This window comes from Thamnophis elegans, chromosome 10 (genome assembly GCF_009769535.1).
Source record: "Thamnophis elegans isolate rThaEle1 chromosome 10, rThaEle1.pri, whole genome shotgun sequence".
In the NCBI taxonomy this organism is placed as follows: Eukaryota; Metazoa; Chordata; class Lepidosauria; order Squamata; family Colubridae; genus Thamnophis; species Thamnophis elegans.
This window is the reverse complement of record NC_045550.1, coordinates 47613327-47635077: the sequence shown is the minus strand read 5'-3', so window position 1 is coordinate 47635077 and position 21751 is coordinate 47613327. Positions and strand designations below refer to the sequence as shown.

The window sequence follows — 21751 nt, the reverse complement described above, 5'->3', positions numbered from 1 at the left end:
TACTAAGCCCCAATTATGGGAGGAAGCTAACTGCTTCCATCATCTGTCAATCGGCTCGTCACAAGAGTCCATCACGACAGAAACCCAATATTTTTATATATATATAAATTTATATATGTGTATATGTGTATATATATATATCCTTAATCTGGCAGCAATCTCAAATACCTTTCTTTTTTCCATCCCCTCAGTATTAGAATGGCCATTCAGTAGTGAGCCACTGTAAGAAAAGATTGTTTGGCTAGATGGGGCCAAGAAGACAGAAGAGTTGACTACAACAGGGCACTTTCAGTGTTCTTATGATTCAACTCTTTTTCGGCAAATGTCCCTGTTAATCCAGGATAGCAACATAGTACAAGATAAACCTGTGCATTATATAGTAAACTGGTCTAGCCCAGGGCTAAAATTGCCACCATATAAGTATTCTCCAGCATCATACCTGATTGCAAATCATAATTGGTTGAAAATTTGAGCACTAACTCTTTTGAAGAGTGTCAATTTGGGGACGGCTATGCCTTTGCAGCCATATTATTAACAGCTTTGTTAAGCAACAACAAAGTGTATACATAATACTGATAGCAGCAAGGGAATAATGCTAGCCATAATGCAATGTGAGATATTAGCATGCAAAAAAATAAATTACATCATGAACAAATGCAGACAATTTAATTGGATTAATTAAAAAACCTTCCTTGTCCCTCAATTAAAAGACCACCTCAAATATTGTAAAAATGCACATTTTCTGCAATCTACTACTGCAAATAAAATATATATTATCTTACCAATTAAAGAGAATATTCGTGGCTCAGAGTTGAACTCCAGGGTCCTTGGTGTTCTCTGAGTTTAGCACTGATGATGTTAACCAGTTGGGTAATGAAAAGTCTGCAAGAAAACTACCAAGTTCGGAGAACACCAAAGATCTGAGATATTTTCTTTTCAGAATTATACAAGTTTTTTTGACATGCCCCAATACAAAAGTATCCCATTTTTAATGCATTGATAAATTCCAAAAATTGGAAATGTGGGCTAAGAAGATGTACATGCTTGACATGTAACAATGACAATCCTATTAAAAATCCTGGGTGTTTCAGATCCAAATGTCACAATTGACTAAGCCCAAGCCACATGAATTAATGTTCCAGCTCCTTAATTGCATTTCCAGCCACAAGTAGCCATAAAAAACCTTGCTAAATAGCGTCTAGGTTACCAGATATATATATATATATACACACACACACACACACACACAACAGTATTTTTGGTTGTATTTGTTACATTGTTAGATTAAAAGGAAGCTGTGATGACAATTTTCGTCAGTACTTTGAAAGAACAGGACATCTGAGCTTGTTATTCTAAAAGTCATAAATAATTAATACTGGCTTAATCTACTCCTTCAGCTTTATAAAAACAAGAGACTACTTTCAGAATCTCAGTACATTTTTCCAAGCTCTTTAACAAACATGGATCAGAATGTCCAAATAAACTTTCAAGAAAAGCTTTAAGGTGACTCAGCCTTCCTTTTTAAATTCAATCAAAGTTTAAATACTCTTAAATCAGCAGAGTTAAGCTGGTCCAAGTTAATAGCAGCGCTGTTATGTTTTCTATATTCCTTTGCAACTATAAAATGACTGTGATCATCCAGAAACAGAGTAATATTTCACATAAATTGTTCCATGTCACTTTATGTCCCACAGTGGCAATGTTCTGCCTTTGTAAAAATTAGTTTTTCCAGGAGCACAATTAGAAAATTGAATAGTTGGAACCAGCCACATTTTCTCACACCAGTGTTTCTTATAAGATTATATACTTGTACTGCTTGCTTATTTATTTATATATTTATATATTTATTTATCTTATTTATTTATATTCCTCCTTTTATTATATTTTATAAACAACTAAAGATGGCAAACATGCCTAATAGTCCTTCCTCCTATTTTCCTCATAACAACAACCCTGTGAGTTGGTCTCGCCCAGAATCACCTAGTCAGCTTTCATGCCTAAGAAGTGACTAGAATTCAGGACTCCCAGTTTCTAGCCTGGTGCCTTAACTACTAGATCAAACCAGCTCTTGGAGTCTCCACATTATCCTTCCATATTAGAAAATGGGGAAGATGGCACCACAGCATGTTAGAATAGAAATAGCACTTATATACCTCTTTACAGTGCTTTACAGCTCTCTCTAAGCAGTTTACAGAGTCATCCTATTATCCCCAACAATTTGGGTCCTCATTTTTTACCCACCTCAGAAGGATGGAAGGCTGAGTCAACCTTGAGCCTGGTGAGATTTGAACTATTAAATTGCAGGCAGCCAGCAGGCAGCAGAAATAGCCTGCAGTACTGCACTTTAACCACTGCACCACTGTGGCTCATAAACACTACTTATCTCTCTCTCCACACACATACACACACAAAAGAGCAGTAGATATGTGTCTGTTGGAACATGAAACATAAATGATCTCATTTCCAAATTTAATTTACTTATTATAAATTCCCCCAAAGGGGAACAATAGGCTAATTCTGCTTCTTTTCATTTTCCTACCTACTTCTCAAGATCACTGAAAATATAATGAAAACTCTGAACGTACTTGCTCTCCCAACGGGAATAATGATCCATGATACTCAAAACATAACGGGCACCTCCCAAACTGGGTTTTAAAGGTCCTATTAAATCAGCAAAAACAACCTCCAGAGGTTCCTTTGTTTTAAAACCATTCAGTCCGTTTGCTGGAGTAACTTTGCTCTTCTCCTGACTGCAAACATTGCAGTTTAAATATTTACTGCATGGTTTTAGTTTTACTCCCTTTGCCAACTTAACAGTTTGTTGCAGCATCTTGAAATTAATGTGCCCCATGCGTCTATGTAGTAAATGTATGCATTCATCATGGGGTTTAACATTATGATAAGCTGTGTTAGCCATCTGGCTGTCCGGTATAACATACACACCATTGTTTTTTTACTTTTTCTTTTTATAGTTTTCTTATTAAATGTGTTTTTATTTTCCATTTCATTTTCGTACAGTCACATATATACTGTGCATAACCGGGGCCATATAACATTAAACAATAAACACAGCCATTCCTCTTGTCGACAATACCCCCCAAAATAGAAACCCAATGTACCTCTTCGACCCTCCATACACCCTTTCCTTCACCCCCCTCCAACTTCCCTTCTTCCCTCCATCATTCCCCTCTACCCTACTTCCCCTCCCCCTCTACCACTCCTCTCTCCCGATACACTCCCTCCCTCCCTTCTCCCCCTCCCTCCAGTCCTCTCTCCCACTCTCGCTACCCCTCTTTCTTCTATCCCTCTACTCCTCCCTTCGGTGTATTTCTACAATCTATTAATATATTCAGCTTGTTCTATTTTTACAGTGGAATTAAAGAGCAACAGTATACAAGTGCCGTCATGTCACTTTAAAATCTAGCACATACTATATATTCCCCCTTCCCCCCTCCCCCCTAACACCCCACCTCCCTTCCCCCCCCCCCCGACTTCCCAGAGCCCGTAAACGGTATAGATTTTTAACAAACACAGTCTAAAATATATAGAGACAAAGGAAATAATAAAAAAAAGAAGTTAATAACATCTCTGCATTGAACTCAGCTTCTTCCTGTTACACTAACTTTGAGCAGTTTAGATTATTCCTAATCTTAAGCATAGGCTATCTGTAATTTCTTAGTCCCATATTTGTTTTGTATATAGTCAATCCATTTTTTCCAGTCTCATTTATATCTCTCATTTGAATGGTCTTTAAAATATGCCGATATTTTCGCCATCTCGGCTAGGTTTGTGACTTTCAATGTCCATTCTTGAGTTGTAGGCAAGTCTTCCTTCTTCCAGTATTGCGCCACCAACAGTCTTGCTGCCGTTATTAGGTGCATACACACCGTTTTTTAAAGTAGCAGTAACCCTGTTACCCTCCTTTTCAATTAAACAGATATCTCCCCTAAAGGTTACCACATAGCCAATGTTAACCAGAGCCCTAGCTGATAGTAAGTTGAATTTCAGGTTAGGTACATATAACATTGGTAACTGCTCATTTAGGAATGAACAACATGCATTACCTTCACCAAACGCCCTCACCTTCCATCCATTTGCCAAAAATACACGTTCCTTGCTCGTGGTCATTTTTACAAACCTTTTTCTATCTCTAGCAATGCACTGTGATGCTCCACTATCAACAACCCACAAATCATGGTTTACAGTTGCATTGCTAGACATATCCAAAGTAGACATAGCTAAGTTGACATTAGCATTTTTTCTAGCTCTTCTGGCATTCTGTGGTTTTGCCTTTTTACAGAATCTAGCTATATGTCCCTTAGCCCCACAAGAAAAACTTTTTAAAACAGTATAGGCAGTAGAAGGTGACTCCTCATGTTGTGGTGGTTTCTCTCTCAGTTGTTCCCTTTCCATCCTTCTTCTTGACTCTTCCAACAGTCGTGCAGTAATGTCAGTCAATGTTAGTTCATCTCAGGTTAGGACTTCAAGAGAAGACACAAAAACATCATAACTCTCATCCAGTGAGGAGAGTATGATATAAACTTGATGTAGCTCAGAAAAGATTAATTCTTTTTCATGTAGCTCCTGAAAAACCCCTTTCATGAAGGTTAAATGAGCTAACATATCTCCACCTTTCAGAAGACATGTCCTAAACAGTTTCCGTGTAAGATATATGTGTGCACCTACGGTGTCACGTACGTAAATACTCTTTAAATTCTCCCAACATCTTGCAGCAGAATTTTCCCCACGAATATGTATTAATTGTTGGTCATTCAGTGTTAGACCAATAATACACAATGCCCGTTCGTTGCATCGCTGAAAATCTGCTATCTTCTTGGCATCATCATCGTTATCTGGATTCCAAGCAGTTACATCCAGTGGATTGTATACCGCATCCCATAAACCTTCCCTACGCAGGAGGAGACTGCATTTCATAGACCAGGAAACATAGTTTGTTCCATCCAACCGGGTTATCATAGATAGGCTTGTTGATGGGTCGCTCGCCATCTTCTCCAGGATAGTGCAGTCACTAAATAAACAGCTGTCTGTATACGGTATTGCGTATCAACATCAACTCTCCTTTAGCTACGTCTGGTACACTCTGGGCCCATAACCAGTGTTAGGTAAGCTCCCCATTGGGAGAGTGAGTACGTTCAACGAAGTGTTGTGAGAGTGTTTTGGAGAACACACAAACCAGCATACAGAGACAGTGCATTTGAAATAGGCTTTTACTTTCGTGGAAATAGAGGTATCAGAGTCCATCAAACAGTCCAAGTCATACATGGATAAGACAGTCAGTCATCAACGTCTTTCAGTTAAGAGATAATCCAAATAACATAGTACAGTATCATATAATCAGTTCACTACTCAAAGTTTGCTAACAGTTGCAAAACTTACAATAGCTCACGGCACTCAGATCAGATCAGCCCAGCATCTAACAAACAGAGAGCTAACAGTCATTCTGGCTCCCTCTTATGGCCGATTGAGGAAAACAGCAACCAATCACATTTTACAGTATGATTTAAAGAAACAGGTATAGTATTGTTACATGATTTATATATTGCCAACCCAACCGTTACATTCCTAACAATCCAGAACTAAATAAATCTTTTAAAACAGACTAGACACTTGAGATTGAATTGTGCTTTCCCCAAACAGTTATTTCAGTGTATAAATCTGGAAAAACCAATATTTTGAAAATGAATTAATTCAAAGTCAACCATTGGGGCACGCTGTTATTGCTATTCTGAAAAAAAAACTATTTGCTGCATTACACCTCTTTATGACCATTATAATCACTGAGCCATGGTGATGAAGTGCTTAGAATCCAGTATTGCAGGCAGACTCTGTCCATAGCCAGGAGTTTGATCTTGACTGGTTCACTCAGCCTTCCATTCTTCTGTGGTCAGTAAAATGTGGATCCAGATTGTTGGGGGCAACATGTTGACTCTGTAAGCTACTCCAAGAGTGCTGTAAAGCACTATAAAGTGGTATATATCTAATTACTATTACTATTATTTGACATAATGTGCATTTTAATATTTACATACACCAGCAAAAGCTGGTTAACTTTAATCCTATGCACCAATGTGTATCTCTGATATACCTCTGATATACAGCTTCCTTCAACCTCCCCAACCAATAAACAACCCAGTTGCTATTCCTAAGGAAAAGCAACCACTTAATTATAAAAACACTTTTAAGAAGTATTATTTATCATGGAGTAAACGATTTCAAAAATAATACTTTTTGCTGACATCAGACCATTCGCTATAGATGCAAGCGGGTATGTATACTGCTGGTACATCTTACAGAGTAAGTCACCTGGAAAGCATGAGCAAAACCACGGAAACACTTTCCATTCAATGAACAGTTTATAAAAGGCACCTTCATTCCATTTCATTGCCAAAATCAACGATAGTTCCCAGTATAATAGCTTTTTAATGGCATCATTGTTGCAGACTTTATTTGACCATCATCATTTCCTGAAAATTCCTTAAGTAAGACTCTTGAGACAAAATGTTTCCAGAGTAAGAAAACTTGATGTGACTCATTTACTATATATTCACAAATAAACACTCATGCCGATTGCTTAAGGATATTCAGAGATAGCCCATTAATACATTTGGTCTCAAATTTGGCATTTAGGAGGTCTGCTATAATTTCTCCATTTCTGTTCTGAGAATTAAATGTCCGTTTCTAGTGTTTTTTAAAGAAACTGTTCAAAAATTATTACCATAAATAAAGGAAAAAATCAAACAATCGCTAAATAACAGCAAAGGGTTACGATTTTTTTAATCTCTTTGCTCCCATCTATTGAGTGTTCAGATTCTTGCAATTTAGAAATTGTATGGTTTCTACAATTACATATAAGGGTATTTTGAGATTATAGTTGTTTTTTAAACAAAGTCAAGATAATGGCTATGGCGCAGATAAAAAGTAGACAGACCATTGCATTGTTGCATCTTGACTTTTTTAAGTGAATAAAAAAGGATTTCATAGCATTTGCTGAGATTTCATTAATAATAATGTAAGGACCACTGTGGCGAAGCAGTGTAGGTCAAAACACTGAACACTTAACAACTGGTGGCATAGTGACCATTTGAAGTTACAATGGACCTCCCCAGGGCTACTTACAACCTGCTTTTGAAGTTCCAACAGCTGGATACACACACACAAACACACAAACACACACGTCTCATGTGGTCAACTGAACACATTCTGAGCACTTGGTAACTAGCTTGCATTTATGACCATTTGTAGCAGTCACATGACTACAATTTTTAGCACTTTTTGCCAAGTGCTGCAGAAGGCCAATCACCAGGAGTTGAGTGTGATGTGAAGACACACGTTTTCTTATCTTTCCTGCTGCTCCCACCATCATCACCAAGTAGCTGATCTTCCTATAAGCCTCAGTGACCTGACTCCAGACCCACCATTAGTTTCCTCACATCTTCTGCATCACCCTTCTTTTATTGATTGTACTCAAGGAATACAGTCGCCCCACTTCCTCCCTTGGTACTTCATTGGTTATAACATTGTAATACTCAAGTTCTGAAATTGCTGTTGCAGTGGGGCAATAACTATGAAATATTGTGGGAATGTTATATATTTGCTCCTAAAAAATTAATTTTGATAGAGTGTGTGCCAGTATACTTGCATGTACCTTAAAGCTAGTGAGAAGTGGGAAATGCTATGTTGGCTTGCAGGGTTAGAATCTCTAGAAACTCTGGCTTGCATAGAGTGGTATGAGTGCAGGTGAGTTAAAATGCGGCACAATGGTCAAATTGTGCCCAATGTGACCATGCCTGTCTTTATCTTTAGCAAGAATGCCACATATGGTATTGTTGTAAAGGTAACCCCCTCCCACCTTTTATCCCAAATGTCCAATACACAAATATGTATAAACATAGAGTTTATGCAGGTAACCCTTGACTTGAAATTGACTTGACTAGAATTGAGCCTGAAATTATGGTCATAATTTTTTGTGGTTGTATGTTTAGGCATCCATGTGACCAGAAGTAAAATCTTCTACTGCAAGAAAAAGACTAGAAAAAAATGGAATAGCCATCATTCTAACAAAATAGTGCTCAGATATAATCTAAACAACAGACACACAATCCACTGGCAAGAGTGACTGAAGAAAGCTTGATATTTGGAAAAACTAAAGGCAATTGGATGAGAGGCTGACAATAGGCAAAGTGGTTAAAGGTTTTTCACTAATGTCTCAAGCATGAGCTTACAATGACTCAAGCAGTTATTGTCAGACAGTCCTAGTAAAATTATTTCTATAAGGTTATGAAGAAAAGATTGAATGCAACTATGACAACACACAGAAAGCAGATAAGAGTTTTTGAATATGGTAAAAGGAGTCCCTGTGGATTTTATTCTACTAGTCGTTGACGACTCTAGGGGGCGATGCTCATCTCTGTTTCAAGGCCATTGAGCCAGCCCTGTCCAAAGACATTTCCACAGTCATGTGGCCTGCATGACATCACAGTGCACTGTTATTTCCCACTGAAGTGGTTCCTATTTATCTACTAGCATTTGCATGCTTTCAAACTGCTAGGTGAGCAGGAGCTGGGGCAAGGTATAGGAGGAGTTCAGCCAGGGGTGGGTTTCAACCGGTTCGCGGCGGTCCCTGCGAACCGGTTGGTCAGCGAACCCGGAAGTAAATAACTTCCGGGAACGGCGAAGGGCGCACCCGGCCGCCCGCGGTCCTTACCCAGTTTTGATGAATTCTGCGCTTCCACGCATGCGCAGGACGCATACAGCACCTGCGTGATCCTCCAGGAGCAGCTGGAGCATCGCGCAGACGCTAGTACGCAAGCGTGCACCGCGCACGTGCACGAGGACACCGCCAAACCGGTTGGAACGGGGCGAGAAACCCACCCCTGAGCTCAGCCCACCCCTTTACATGGCACTCAGTTCTCAAACCTGGGCTGCAGGGTTTCTAGTGGTCTTAACCACTGAGCCATTGCACTGCCCACCTGAATATATTTATTATCTAGTAGTGCCATATTGGGGGGAAAATGGACGTGGAAGAAAATCAAGGAAAGGAAAAGAAATTATGGTTAAAATAGAATGACGTCAGGAAAAGGAACCACAAACTTGTTTTAAAAATCTGTAACAGATTTTTTTTTCCAGCTTTATTACACTTGATCTTAGCCCAAAGGCCAAGAAGCAATTTTTTCGATTATTTTGCAGCAAAATGAAATTGTTTTTATTTATATTGGCAAAGGCTAACGTTTGTTTCTTCTGAAATGTTGTTTATTTTGAAAAATAAATTCCACAACAATTCGGTACTCTGATATTTATTTACGTATATTGGCAAATCCATGCATGTTAAATTGGAAATAAAGTTCTGTAGAATGTGTACATTCTAAAACTGGGCACTATAACTTGAAGTTCAGTTCTGTCCTTGGAAATGAACTGTGACTACATTGCTGGAAAAATATCGCCTTTCAAAAACAATACTTTTATTTTTACTACGTGACTTCTACTTTTTCAAGACTTTACATTGCACTATATGGTAGATTTTGTGATTTCCCAGTTTTTAAAAATGTGTTTAATTGAACTGTCAGCTAAATTTCTAGCTTATTCTTTTTCTGAATACATATCTGATAGAACATTATTGGTTTTCTATTATTACTATATAATGTTGCAAATATTGGTTATTTATCTTGAAAAAACTCCAACTCTTTAAACGTACAGGAAATCTAGGGAATCAGTCAGTATACAAATAGTCCTCAACGTATGACCACAGTTGAGCCCAAAATGTATGTGGTTCAGCAAGATATTTGTTAAGTGAGTTTTGCCTCATTTTTCATTTTTCTTGACACAGATGTTAAGCGAATCATTGTAGTTGTTAAGTTAGTTACACAGTTGTTATACGAATCTGGTTTACCTGTTGACTTTACTTGTCAGAAAGTTGAAAAAGCTGTTCACATGATCCTGGGACATTATAATCATCATAAATGTGAGTCAGTTGCCAAATGTCTGAATTTCGACCGTGTGACAATGGGGATGCTGCAACAGTTGTAAGTGTGAAAAATGGTCATAAGTTTTTTCAGTGATAGTGTAACTTTGAATCATCACTCATGAACTGTTGTAAGTGGAGCACTACCTGTAGTAATCTTTTAAAACGAGCAAGGGGCAAGTGAAAAGTTATTGCTACAGATGTGGTTTACACATCATAGTTTCTTTCCTAAGAGGCTTCTCACTTGTACAGTAGCAATTTTGTGATGTGTCTTTGAGCTGGGTCACATATGGATGAGGAGCAGTTGAAGATATAAATGAAAATTGGAAAATAGTTGAACAGAGGAGCATAAACCAAATTTCCATTAGTTGCCTCGGAGTGATGACAGCCCATTCAGACATGGAGACATCGAAATTTTGTATCAGCCGTGGACTTTTCATGAGTGATATTAACAGATAATTGTGCACACTGTCGAGATTACATTGAGAAAAGGACCTTGATTGTTAAAGCTTGTCTTAAGCTTCTTCATTCTACAAGATAAAATTATTTTAAACCAACCAAAATATTGATCGTATGACCTAAATCGCTTTAAAAATCAGGGCAGTGCTGTCCTGGATCTGCTGAGATTGTCTGGTGTTATGTTTTGTGCTGTAGTCTGAGATAATTGGTACCATATGATGAAATAGATGGAAAAGATCACCGCTCCCCTGCAATGCTTGCTTCTGGAACCTTTGATAAATTTAAGCATGGCATGAGCCAAAGTGTGATTGAAGACAGATGGTATTTGACTAGCTCCATATAACCACAAACTCACAGAGACACAGAGCAGCGTTTCTGAAGAGCTGTTGTATTTTCACTGTGCCAATTTCAAAGCACTAACCAACCAAAAAAAACAACCCAACCCCTGGTTTTCTATTATATTTGATATTAAGTTCCGTACATCAAATTTTGTGCCCATATTGTAGAAAGTCACAGGCTGACATAGATGCACACTTGCAAGTTGACTTTTGCAATAGGATTTTAAGAACCAAAATCAGTATAATTAAGGGAAGATTGATCTGCTATCCAAATAGCTAAATTCAGAAACCAGGAGCAAAGAGAGGATTTTTAATAAAGAGAAAATAAATTATTTAAGCCTGAATCACAGCTCCTTATTCGGGGCAATAGGGCATCTATGAGAATTTGTTCTCCTACAAACAATCTCCCATTGGAGTTTATCACTTTAAATACCGTTTATTTTAATATGGTAAAGATGACTTTCTTTTTTAAAAAGCATAAAATGGAAAGCGATTAGGAAACCATTTGAAAATGATTAAAAAGTATTATAGTATAATTATTTCTTGGCTTTTTAAAAATCTTTTGCATGCCACTAGAGTCACTTTGATGAGATGGGTGGCTGTATAAATTTTCTTTAAAAATTATATTAATTGTTATGTTTATATCGCACTAAGGGGTGGGTTCCGGCCACCATTACTACCGATTCGATAGTAAAAAAAAATGCTCTGTGCACGAGCGCATTTTCATTTAAAACAATCTGTTCATGTGGACAATATTAAAAAATGAATAAAAATTACATTTTTAATGAAGATTGTTCTGCGCATGTGCAGAAAAGAAAATCAAGATGGCACTGCCAATCATAGAACCGGTACGGTCACGTGTCCGCCGGAGTTACTACCTATTCGGCTGAACCGGACCAAATAGGTAGGAACCCACCTCTGTTCCCACTGCAAACGAAAAGGACCTAGAAGCTCACATATCCATAAGATAAACATCAGTAATTAAAAACCTAAAACAATATAAAATTTCCAACAAGAGCCAGTAGTTCAGTAACCATCTATATATAACACAACATTATATCCAAATGCCTTTCAGAAGAACATTGTTTTCATTTTTTTTCCAGAAAGCACTCAAAGTGGGGCCCCATCTAATTAATTATGGAAGGCCATTCCGGACGATTGATGTGCCTACTGAAAATATCAAATTGGTCAAGACACGGTTAGCAGGAAAACGGGTCCTAAAGATAACTTAGTGCTAAGTCATAGAAGCCTTTAAAAGTTGAAAACACCACTTTCATACGTTCCCCTAAGCCAGGGGTGTCAAACTCGCGGCCCGTAGGCCAGATGTGTCACATGCTGGCCATGCCCATCCCCACTTTAGCAAAGGAGAAAAAGTTGTGATACGTCACGTGATGAAAACATGTCATCACGAGTTTGATTTTTTAGGATTTTTTTTTTTTTTAGGATTTTATTAAACATTTATATGCCGCCCTTTTCCCTGAGGGGACTCAGGGCGGCTTACAACAATGGAGGGAAGGGAGTGCAAGATAAGACTTAAAAAGAAAAAGAAACGTGAATAAAAGAAATTAACCATAAAAACACACCATTCACTCAACATTCGGGCGGGGTGAGAGTAATCCTATCCCCAGGCCTGACGGGATAGCCAGTTCTTGAGGGCTGTGCGGAAGGCCTGGACGGTGGTGAGGGTACGGATCTCCACGGGGAGGTTGTTCCATAGTGTCGGAGCTGCAACTGAGAAGGCTCTCCTCCGCGTAGTCGCCAGTCGGCACTGACTGGCGGATGGAATTCGGAGGAGGCCTACTCTGTGCGATCTGATGGGACGCAGGGAGGTAATTGGCAGGAGGCGGTCTCTCAGATAGCCAGATCCACTACCATGGAGCGCTTTATAGGTGGTAAGTAAAACCTTGAAGTGCACCCGACGATCGACAGGTAGCCAGCGCAGCTCACGGAGGATCGGTGTTATATGGGCGAACCGTGGTGCGCCCATGATCACTCGCGCGGCCGCGTTCTGAACTAGCTGAAGTCGTCGGATGCTCTTCAAGGGCAGCCCCATGTAGAGCACATTGCAGTATTCCAGCCTAGAGATCACAAGGGCTCGAGTGACTGTTGTGAGAGCCTCCCGGTTCAGGTAGGGCCGCAACTGGCGCACCAGGCGAACCTGGGCAAATGCCCCCCTGGTCACAGCTGACAAGTGATAGTCGAAACTCAGCTGTGGGTCCAGGAGGACTCCCAAGTTGCGGACCCTGTCTGAGGGGTATAAATTTTGTCCCCCCAGCCTGATTGATGGAACGCTAGCCGAATTTTTGGGAGGAAAACTGGTTGAGCACCAGTTTGTTAGCTCTCATCCAGTCTTTAACAGCCTCAAGGCCCCGGTTCATCACGTCCACCGCTTCATTGAGTTGGCACGGGGCGGACAGATACAACTGCGTATCATCCGCATATTGGTGGTACTTAATCCCGTGCCTCCGAGTGATCTCGCCCAGCGGTTTCATGTATATGTTAAATAGCAGGGGGGACAGAACCGAGCCCTGCGGCACCCCATAGGTTAGGGGCCTCGGGGACGATCTCTCCCTCCCCACCAACACCGACTGCGACCTGTCCGAGAGGTAGGAGGAGAACCACTGTAAAACAGTGCCGCCCACCCCCACCTCCCGCAGTCGTCGCAGAAGGATACCATGGTCGATGGTATCGAAAGCCGCTGAGAGGTCAAGGAGAACCAGGATGGACGCGTGGCCTCCATCTCTGGCTCTCCAGAGATCATCGGTCAATGCGACCAAAGCGGTTTCAGTGCTGTAACCGGGCCTGAAGCCAGACTGGAAGGGGTCAAGATAGTTAGCTTCCTCCAAGGTACGCTGAAGCTGTAAGGCCACCACCTTCTCAACAACCTTCCCCGCAAAGGGGAGGTTGGAGACTGGACGATAGTTATTAAGAACTGCTGGATCCAAAGACGGTTTCTTCAGGAGGGGCCTCACCACCGCCGCCTTAAGCGCGGTGGGGAGGTGTCCCTCCCGAAGAGAGGCGGTAACAACCGCCTGGATCCAGCCTCGTGTCACCTCTCTGCTGTTGGCAGTCAGCCAAGAGGGACACGGGTCCAGTATGCAGGTGGAGGAACTCACAGCTCGCATAGCCTTGTCCACATCCCCGGAGGCAACATCCTGGAACTCAACCCAGAGATGGTCTACCAAGTTATTCCCCTGTGTCTCGGCTGGATCTGCGGGGGTGGAGTCCAGTTCCGATCGAAACCGAGCAACTTTGTCCGCCAAGAACTGACTATACTCCTCAGCCTTACCCTGCAGGGGGTTCCCCGTCTCCCTCCTATTTAGGAGGGAGCGGGTTATCCTGAACAGGGCGGCCGGGCGAGACTCGGCGGACGCTACCAAGGAGGCAATGTGTGATCTTTTGGCGGTTCTCAATGCCCAAATATACTCCTTGGTGCAAGCTGTCAACAGTGCCCGGTTCGATACGGACCTGTCGGACCTCCACAGGTGCTCTAGGCGTCTCCTCCGGCGCTTTATCTCGCGGAGCTCCTCGGTGAACCAAGGGGGCCTCCGCGAGCCGCTGACCCGGAGGGGCCGTAGTGGCGCAATTCAGTCCAGAGACTCCGATGCCGCCGAGTGCCAGGCCGCAGCAATAGTCTCCGCCGAACTGTGGGCGAGAGCATCTGGAATGACCCCAATCTCCGTCTGGAACCTAACAGGGTCCATCAGTCGCCTGGGGCGGAACCACCTGGTCGGTTCCTCCTCCCCACGGTGGGGGTTTGGCCTCCGGAAGTCTAGCCTCAGTAGGTAGTGGTCTGACCACGACAGGGGAATGATCTCATTTCCCCTCAGACCAAGATCATAACTCCACTGCTCCGAGAGGAATACGAGGTCGAGTGTGTGCCCCGCTGAGTGGGTAGGGCCTCGAATTACCTGGGTCAGGCCCATGGCTGTCATGGAAGCCATGAACTCCTGCGCTCCGTCAGAGTGTTCACCGAGCGAAGGCAGATTGAAGTCCCCCAGAACCATTAGTCTAGGGAACTCAATTGCTAGCTCGGCTACTGACTCGAGGAGCGCAGGGAGGGCCGCTGCAACGCAGTTGGGAGGCAGGTACGTTAGCAGCAAACCCGCTTGACCCTTGAGGTCCAACTTCACTAGTAGGGACTCACACCCGGCAAGCTCCGGAGCAGGGATCCTACGAGGAGCTAAAGACTCCCGGACTACAATAGCCACACCGCCACCCCTTCCCTGGGCTCTCGGCTGATGAAGCACCTGAAACCCGTCTGGGCACAGCTCTACGAGGGGGACTCCTCCCTCCGTGCCCAGCCATGTCTCAGTAATACATGCCAGGTCTGATGTTGACACCCCTGCCCTAAGCCAAGAGGTAACTGGTGCAGGCTTTGTAGCACAGGTGTAACAGCTAACACACAGGCTGCTCCACTTGGAACCAATTGTGGCTTTTGTATAGTCTTTAAAAACAACCCCGTATGGAGTACTTTGCAGTATCCAAATCAGTTGGTGATGAGAACATGAGTCACTGCAGCAACTTCTCTCACCCAAAGTAGGGTTACAACAGGAATATCGGCCAAAGCTAGTCATATTTCCATCCTGGGGGGAAAAACATTTTTGTGTATTTCCTTAAAATAAACTTTTTGTCTATTTTATAGGCTCCTTGACTCCCAAACAATTCTTGGAGGCTAAAAATAAAAAAATCAACATATAAAGAATGTATTCAACCAAAGAGCAAAATAACCACCATCACAACCCCTAAAAAACCCAAAGTCAATCTGATCACAACAAAACAAGACAGGGGCTCTGCAATTACCCTTACCCTACTGCCTAATAGAACAAGCAGGTCTTCAGTAGTTTCCTGAATTACATTAGGATGGAAGCCATACTAATCTGTTACTTAATATATGTGCAGAGTTATCTCCATATCAGAACATCTCCAATAATATTTCAACAAAATTGTGTACTGACACAAATGTATGTGTTTAGGGACTCCCGTCCTTATCAAAATACTAATTTGGGAGAGATTGTTTCTGTACAGTTACCTACGTAAGTATGTTTTGGTGAGGATAGTGGCAACTGTTGATAGGACTTCATGGAAATAGTATTAGCAGGGGAGTCAGTTCTGACCTTCCTCTGAATTTTTTTTAAAAAACTGTATTGTACATGATGTGACCCAGGCGCTAGTTCCAATCAATCAAAATTCTCCTTTTAAAGCAGCGGTGTCAAACTCGCGGCCCGCAGGTCGGATGCATCACATGCTGGCCATGCCCACCTGCATTTTAGTGAATGGGAAAAGTCGTGATACATCACATGATTACAACATGATGATGTAAGTTTGACACCCCCGTTCTAGAATGTTGCATATGAGAAATTCAATTAGCCCAACATGCTACAGTGGAATTACTGATTGCAGCAAGTTAGAATTACATTTCATTTATATTGGCTACTCAGACTGTGCTCTGCAAAAACTGTTTTGTAAATGAGCAACCACAAAAGACTCTTCTCTACATCCCAGGAAAACATTAGGACATTTTCTCTCGTGAAAAATTGACCTTTATAATTTGTTACTAACATTCTTTGAGAAAGCAAGCAGACTATATTTTGACCTTATTTTTATTCTAGCAGTTAGCTGATTTAACTCAGATGTTTTTATATACACTGTGGGTTATCAATATGCTCTGTGTGGGCTTTGTTTGGCATGCTTTTCATTCGACGTTATACTAATTGATTCATGCTCTGGAAGTTGAATGAGTTATTTTTACTCTAATTTCCCTGAACAATATTATTTTTATTAAATGTTAATCCCATCTCTTATTGAGAAATATAAGATCACATGCATAGTGCTCTCTTCTCCAGCTATTCCCATATCAATCCTGTTAGATCATTTAAGGGGAGAGAATGGGTCACCCAATCAGGTTTCATGGCTGAGAGTGGAGTTAAACACAACTACTGTGTTAAACCATTTTTTTTCTTGGACGTCCCTATTTGGAGTGTTCTCGGTATGCTGTTGCTATGCAAGTGCCATAAACTCTTCCTGCATCCATGCCACCACCATTAGTATCAATATGCCAAAGCCAAAGAACAAATTAGATGGAATTAAGCCCTGTTTAGTCTTAAATTTTACAAGTCAGTTTCTTTTCTTCTTTCCCATCATGCACCAACATACCTTTAAACTGTGACTTTTAGCTGGATTCTATGCCAAAATGAAACTTGTTAATTGCAAGCTTCAGAGCAGTTAGTTGTAAAGTATGTACTGTAAGATTAGCAGACCGAATGGTTATGGGTTTTGGGATCACCTGGTTCCAAGACTAGTTCACCTTTGACATTGAATGTGGTTGTATTTCCCCTTTTGGTGGTGGCAGTGGTGAAATTCATTTTTTTTTATTACCGGTTATGTGGGTGGCTTGGTGGCCGTGGCAGAGGAAGGATACTACAAAATCCCCATTCCCCCCCCACTCCTGGGGGAGGGATATTGCAAAATCTCCATTCCTTCCTACTCCTGGGGGAAGGATATTGCAAAATCTCCATTCCCACCCCACTCTAGGGGAATGATACCACACAATTCCCATTCCCTCCCACTCCTGGGAGAAGGCTATTGCAAAATCTCTATTCCCACCCCACTCTTGGGGGAAGGATATTGCAAAATCTCCATTCCCACCCCACTCCAGGGGAAGTATACTACAAAATTCCCATTCCCTCCCATTCCTGGGGGAAGGAGATTGCAAAATCTTTGTTCCCACCTCACTCTGGGGCCAGCCAGAGATGGTATTTGCTGCTTCTCTGAACTACTCAAAATTTGCGCTTCCAGTTCTCCAGAACCTGTCAGAACCTGCTGAATCTCACCCCTAGGTGGTGAGCAATCTGGGACTTTCCTGAACTCACAACTCCTGCTCAGTGAGTTGGCAGGGTAAGGCCAGGAAGGCTTTGCCACAGTTTCATCTGATGCTTCAGTTGCACCCTTTCCTGGATTAGGAAGCCTCTCAGTCCCACATGTACTTGTCACTTCCATGGCTCCACTACTGCAAAGCGATCTACATGGACCACTTGGAAACTTCAACGGATCCAGAATACAGTGCTGTAGAAAGTTATGGACATGCTTTGCTATGACTATGTGGTATCATTTCCCCAGTAGCTGCACCGGTTGCCAGTTTGCTTCCAGTACTATTCCAGATGCTGGTTATAACCTCTAAAGCTCTTCATGGTATCAGGATCCAATTTGAGAGACTGCCTATCTCCTGTGGTATCTATCCCAGGCAATGCAAATTGACAAAGTTGGCACCTTTGAGGATCCTTCAAATAAAAATGCTGTCTATCAAGACACAGGAAGTTTGCCTTCTCTTATCCCAGTGCTTGCTCTCTGGAATGAGATTCCCCCTGAAATCCTGTTTTTTTTCTCTTCTTGTTGGCATTTTGAAGAGCCATAGAGAACTGGCTGTTCTTCCAAGACTTGGGCTGGAGTAGCTGGTTGTCAGTTGTTGATGGAATGTTTGGTTTTTTTTTTGGCTTCAACAGTTTTACTTTTCTTTGTCTGAGTTTGATTTTATTGTTTGTTTCTCTCGGTTCTACTGGTTTTTTTTATTATTGTTTTATGTATTGTGAGATGCCCAGAGTGGTTTGGAGTCAAGCAGCATCAAATCAATCAGTGCATATGTGTAAACATAATGATGCATTTCTCATGTGAATGGTATATCCTTCAACTCCCTTGTTTTTTTTTAAAAAAAAAAAATCCTGACTCCTGTTCTTTATATAATATATTGTGCTTTTGAATATTACATATAAAATAAATATTAAATGCAATCTGGACACAGTTAGAACTGAGATTCTGGTCAAGCCGCAAAGAATTAAAATGGAGGAAGACTGCAGGCCCAATTAAACACATGAGAAATAAATAAGTGAATATGTCAGCAATTGTAGCAGCAGCATAAAAGTACTGACAGTGTATTAAAAAGAAATATGTCATCATTTAATATTATATTCCCCTCATAATCCCTGTTCTCCTCACTTTTTTCCATAGAATGTTCTTTCTAACATTGAATGTTATTTTGATGTTCAAGTATCCACATGACCAAATTATATCCCTGCAACCTGCAACTCTTCAAAGTGATATTTAAAAAGCCTACCACATGTTGTTGATTTAAAAAAAATATTTCAGAGCATGATGGGGTCTTTTATTATGTGTATATTTCCTACTGCTTAATATATGGTTTATCATAAGGATTCATCACTAGCCATATGGCTTCCATTATTTATTATGTTCCCCTTATTATTAAACAAATAGATGTGCCTTCCATTGATCCTAAAATATTCTGTGATAATGTTCATAGTACTTCCAGCTGGTACTGGACACATCACTACAAACACAAATGACAATTTTTTTTGGTGTGTTTGTTATTGAAATAATAATATTGAGATTCCTCTCTAAAGTTTAATTTAAATGTGAATAATTCTGGTTCATAGGTTCTGAGTCTTATGTGATCAATTAGGGTCTTTTATTAATAATGTAATTAATACTTTGATTAATATGAGGCTCAGTGCCTTAAAAACATGATCATTCCTATCTTTTATTTCTGTACACTTTTATGTAAGAGCATCTCATTATACTTTTGTTTATATATTCTAAATATATATTTTCCTATCAGCGATAGGTTTATTTCACTGTTACTAAATGCACAAATAAAACTTCAATTCCTAATAATGGCAGTATATTATGTTTGAATCGAATAATATATTTACACCATAAAAGTCCATTCAATTAGCATAATTTAGAAAGCTTTTTACTTACAGAATACACCAGTTAATTACAACCAGTAACAAGCGGTAATATAGCCTTAATAAAAATGTGAAAATAAACTGAACATATTAAAATATTTTAACAAGCAACAGATGGAAAACTTTAAAAGGAGCCACCTTCTAGACTTCCAGAAATACATATTTCATTACCCAGAATTCCCCCAGCCACTATGGCCACTGCTTAGAATTCTTGGAATTAAAATTACATATCTGGAAATAACCAGTTTAGATAAGACTACAGTAAAAGCTAAATTTTCCATGATATAATTTATTTGGTCAAAAATGAGATGAGTCACCCAAAATTTTCTAGGGATAAAGATGTTTTTTATTGACAACACTAGTCATTAGAATAGAATTGGAACCTTGGAGGTCTTCTAGTCCAACACCCTGCTTAGGCAGGAAACCCTGTAACATGGTTCCTCAAACAATGGCCCGTGGCTCATGTGGCCTGCCGAAGCCATTAATCCAGCCCGCACAGGACCACAAGGCTGCCCCTCCCACATCGCCCCTCCCACTCTTCAGCTGAGTGCAGGACTTACCTTCATGAGCCCGGTGGGCTGGAACTGAAAGGTAAGGCCAACAATTTTGGCCTGCAGAGACATTCGGGGTGGGTGGGTGTGAAAAGCAGGGTACACAGAAACCCCAGGAGGTCAAAAAATGGGCAAAAATGGCCCATTTTTCACCTCTCCCATCTCCAGATGATAGATAAAGAGAGATAGATAAACAGAGGGAGAGAGAAAAAGACAGAAAGAGACAGAAAGAGAGAGAGACAGAGGGAGAGAGAGATTTCTCAAGCTCCTTGGGGTGAGAAAAATTGCTGAAAAACTGAAGTGGACCACTAGACTCCTAAACAACTGAAAAAATGATCTAGTGAAAAGAAAAGGCAATCAAAAGCAAAGAAAACAACCCCAGGAGCAAAACAAGTTAAAATTTAATCTGTGTGCATTGCTCAATGGACTGTTAAGTTGGCCATGCCCACCTAGTCACATGCCCACCCAGCTGGTCCATCCTCTCAACAGTATGAGGAACCGTGAATTGGCCCCCTGTTTAAAACGTTTGAGGACCCCTGCCCTACACCATTTCAGACAATTGGTTATCCAATCTCTTCTTTAAAACTTCTGGTATTGCAGGATTTACAAATTCTGGAAGCAAGTTGTTCCACTGATTAATTGTTCTAACTGTCAGGAAATTTCGCCTTAGTTCTAGGTTGTTGTTTTTCTTGATTAGTTTCCACCCATTGCTTCTTGTCCTACCCTCAGGTACTTTGGAGAATAACTTTACTCCCTCTTCTTTGTGGCAGTCCCTGAGATATTGGAACACTGCTATCATGTCAACGCTAGTCCTTTTTGTCATTAAACTAGACATACCCAGTTCCAGCAACCATTCTTTATATGTTTTAGCCTCCAGTCCCCTAATCATCTTTGTTGCTCTTCTCTGCACTCTTTCTGGAGTCTCAAAATCATTGAAATGTAAGATCTATAATTTAGTGCAATATGGGGATGAGACCTTATCTTCACACACAACTCTAGTCTTAAAATATAGTTGATGTTGGACGTGTATTCTTTGGCACAATGGCAATTAAAAAAGCATGCTATGTTCCATCAACCACAGACATATTATTTGGCATTCAGCATAGAACAGCTACTGCGATGGGAGAATAGCTGAATAAATAAATTCTTCTTCCCACTCCAAAAAGAAAAAGAAAGGAAATGGAAAACATCTCATTTTCTCACTATGGTAGCAAAGTCCTAACATTATTGTTCTGTATTTTGGCCCATTTACTTAATTCTGCTGACTGGCCATTATGTTTAGAAACTGGAGATAGTCTTTAGCTTACGACCACAATTGAGGCCAAAATTTCTATTGCTTAGCAAGATGTTGTTAAGTGAAATTTGTCCCGTTTTACCACCTTCCTTGCCATAGTTGTTAAGTGAATCACTGCAGTTATGAAATTAGTACCGTAACACGGTTGTTAAGTGGATCTGACTTCCCTATTGATTTTGCTTGTCAGTGGGTCGCAAGAGATGATCACATGCCCCCAGATGCTGCAACCATCATAAATATGAGTCAGCGCCTCAATTTTGAATATGTGATCACTGGGATGCCGCAACAGTCAAAAATGTAAAAAAAAAACAGTGCTGTTCTAACTTTGAACAGTTACTGAACGGACTGTTTTAAATCGAAGACTACCTGTA

General features: G+C 40.8%; 1 protein-coding gene across 13 annotated transcripts in view; it reads left to right on the top strand.

Annotated features, from left to right (window-relative positions):
- Positions 1-21751, top strand: part of VEPH1 (ventricular zone expressed PH domain containing 1) — a 144229-nt gene that overhangs the window by 88851 nt on the left and 33627 nt on the right. The gene's annotated exons all lie outside the window — the stretch shown is intronic.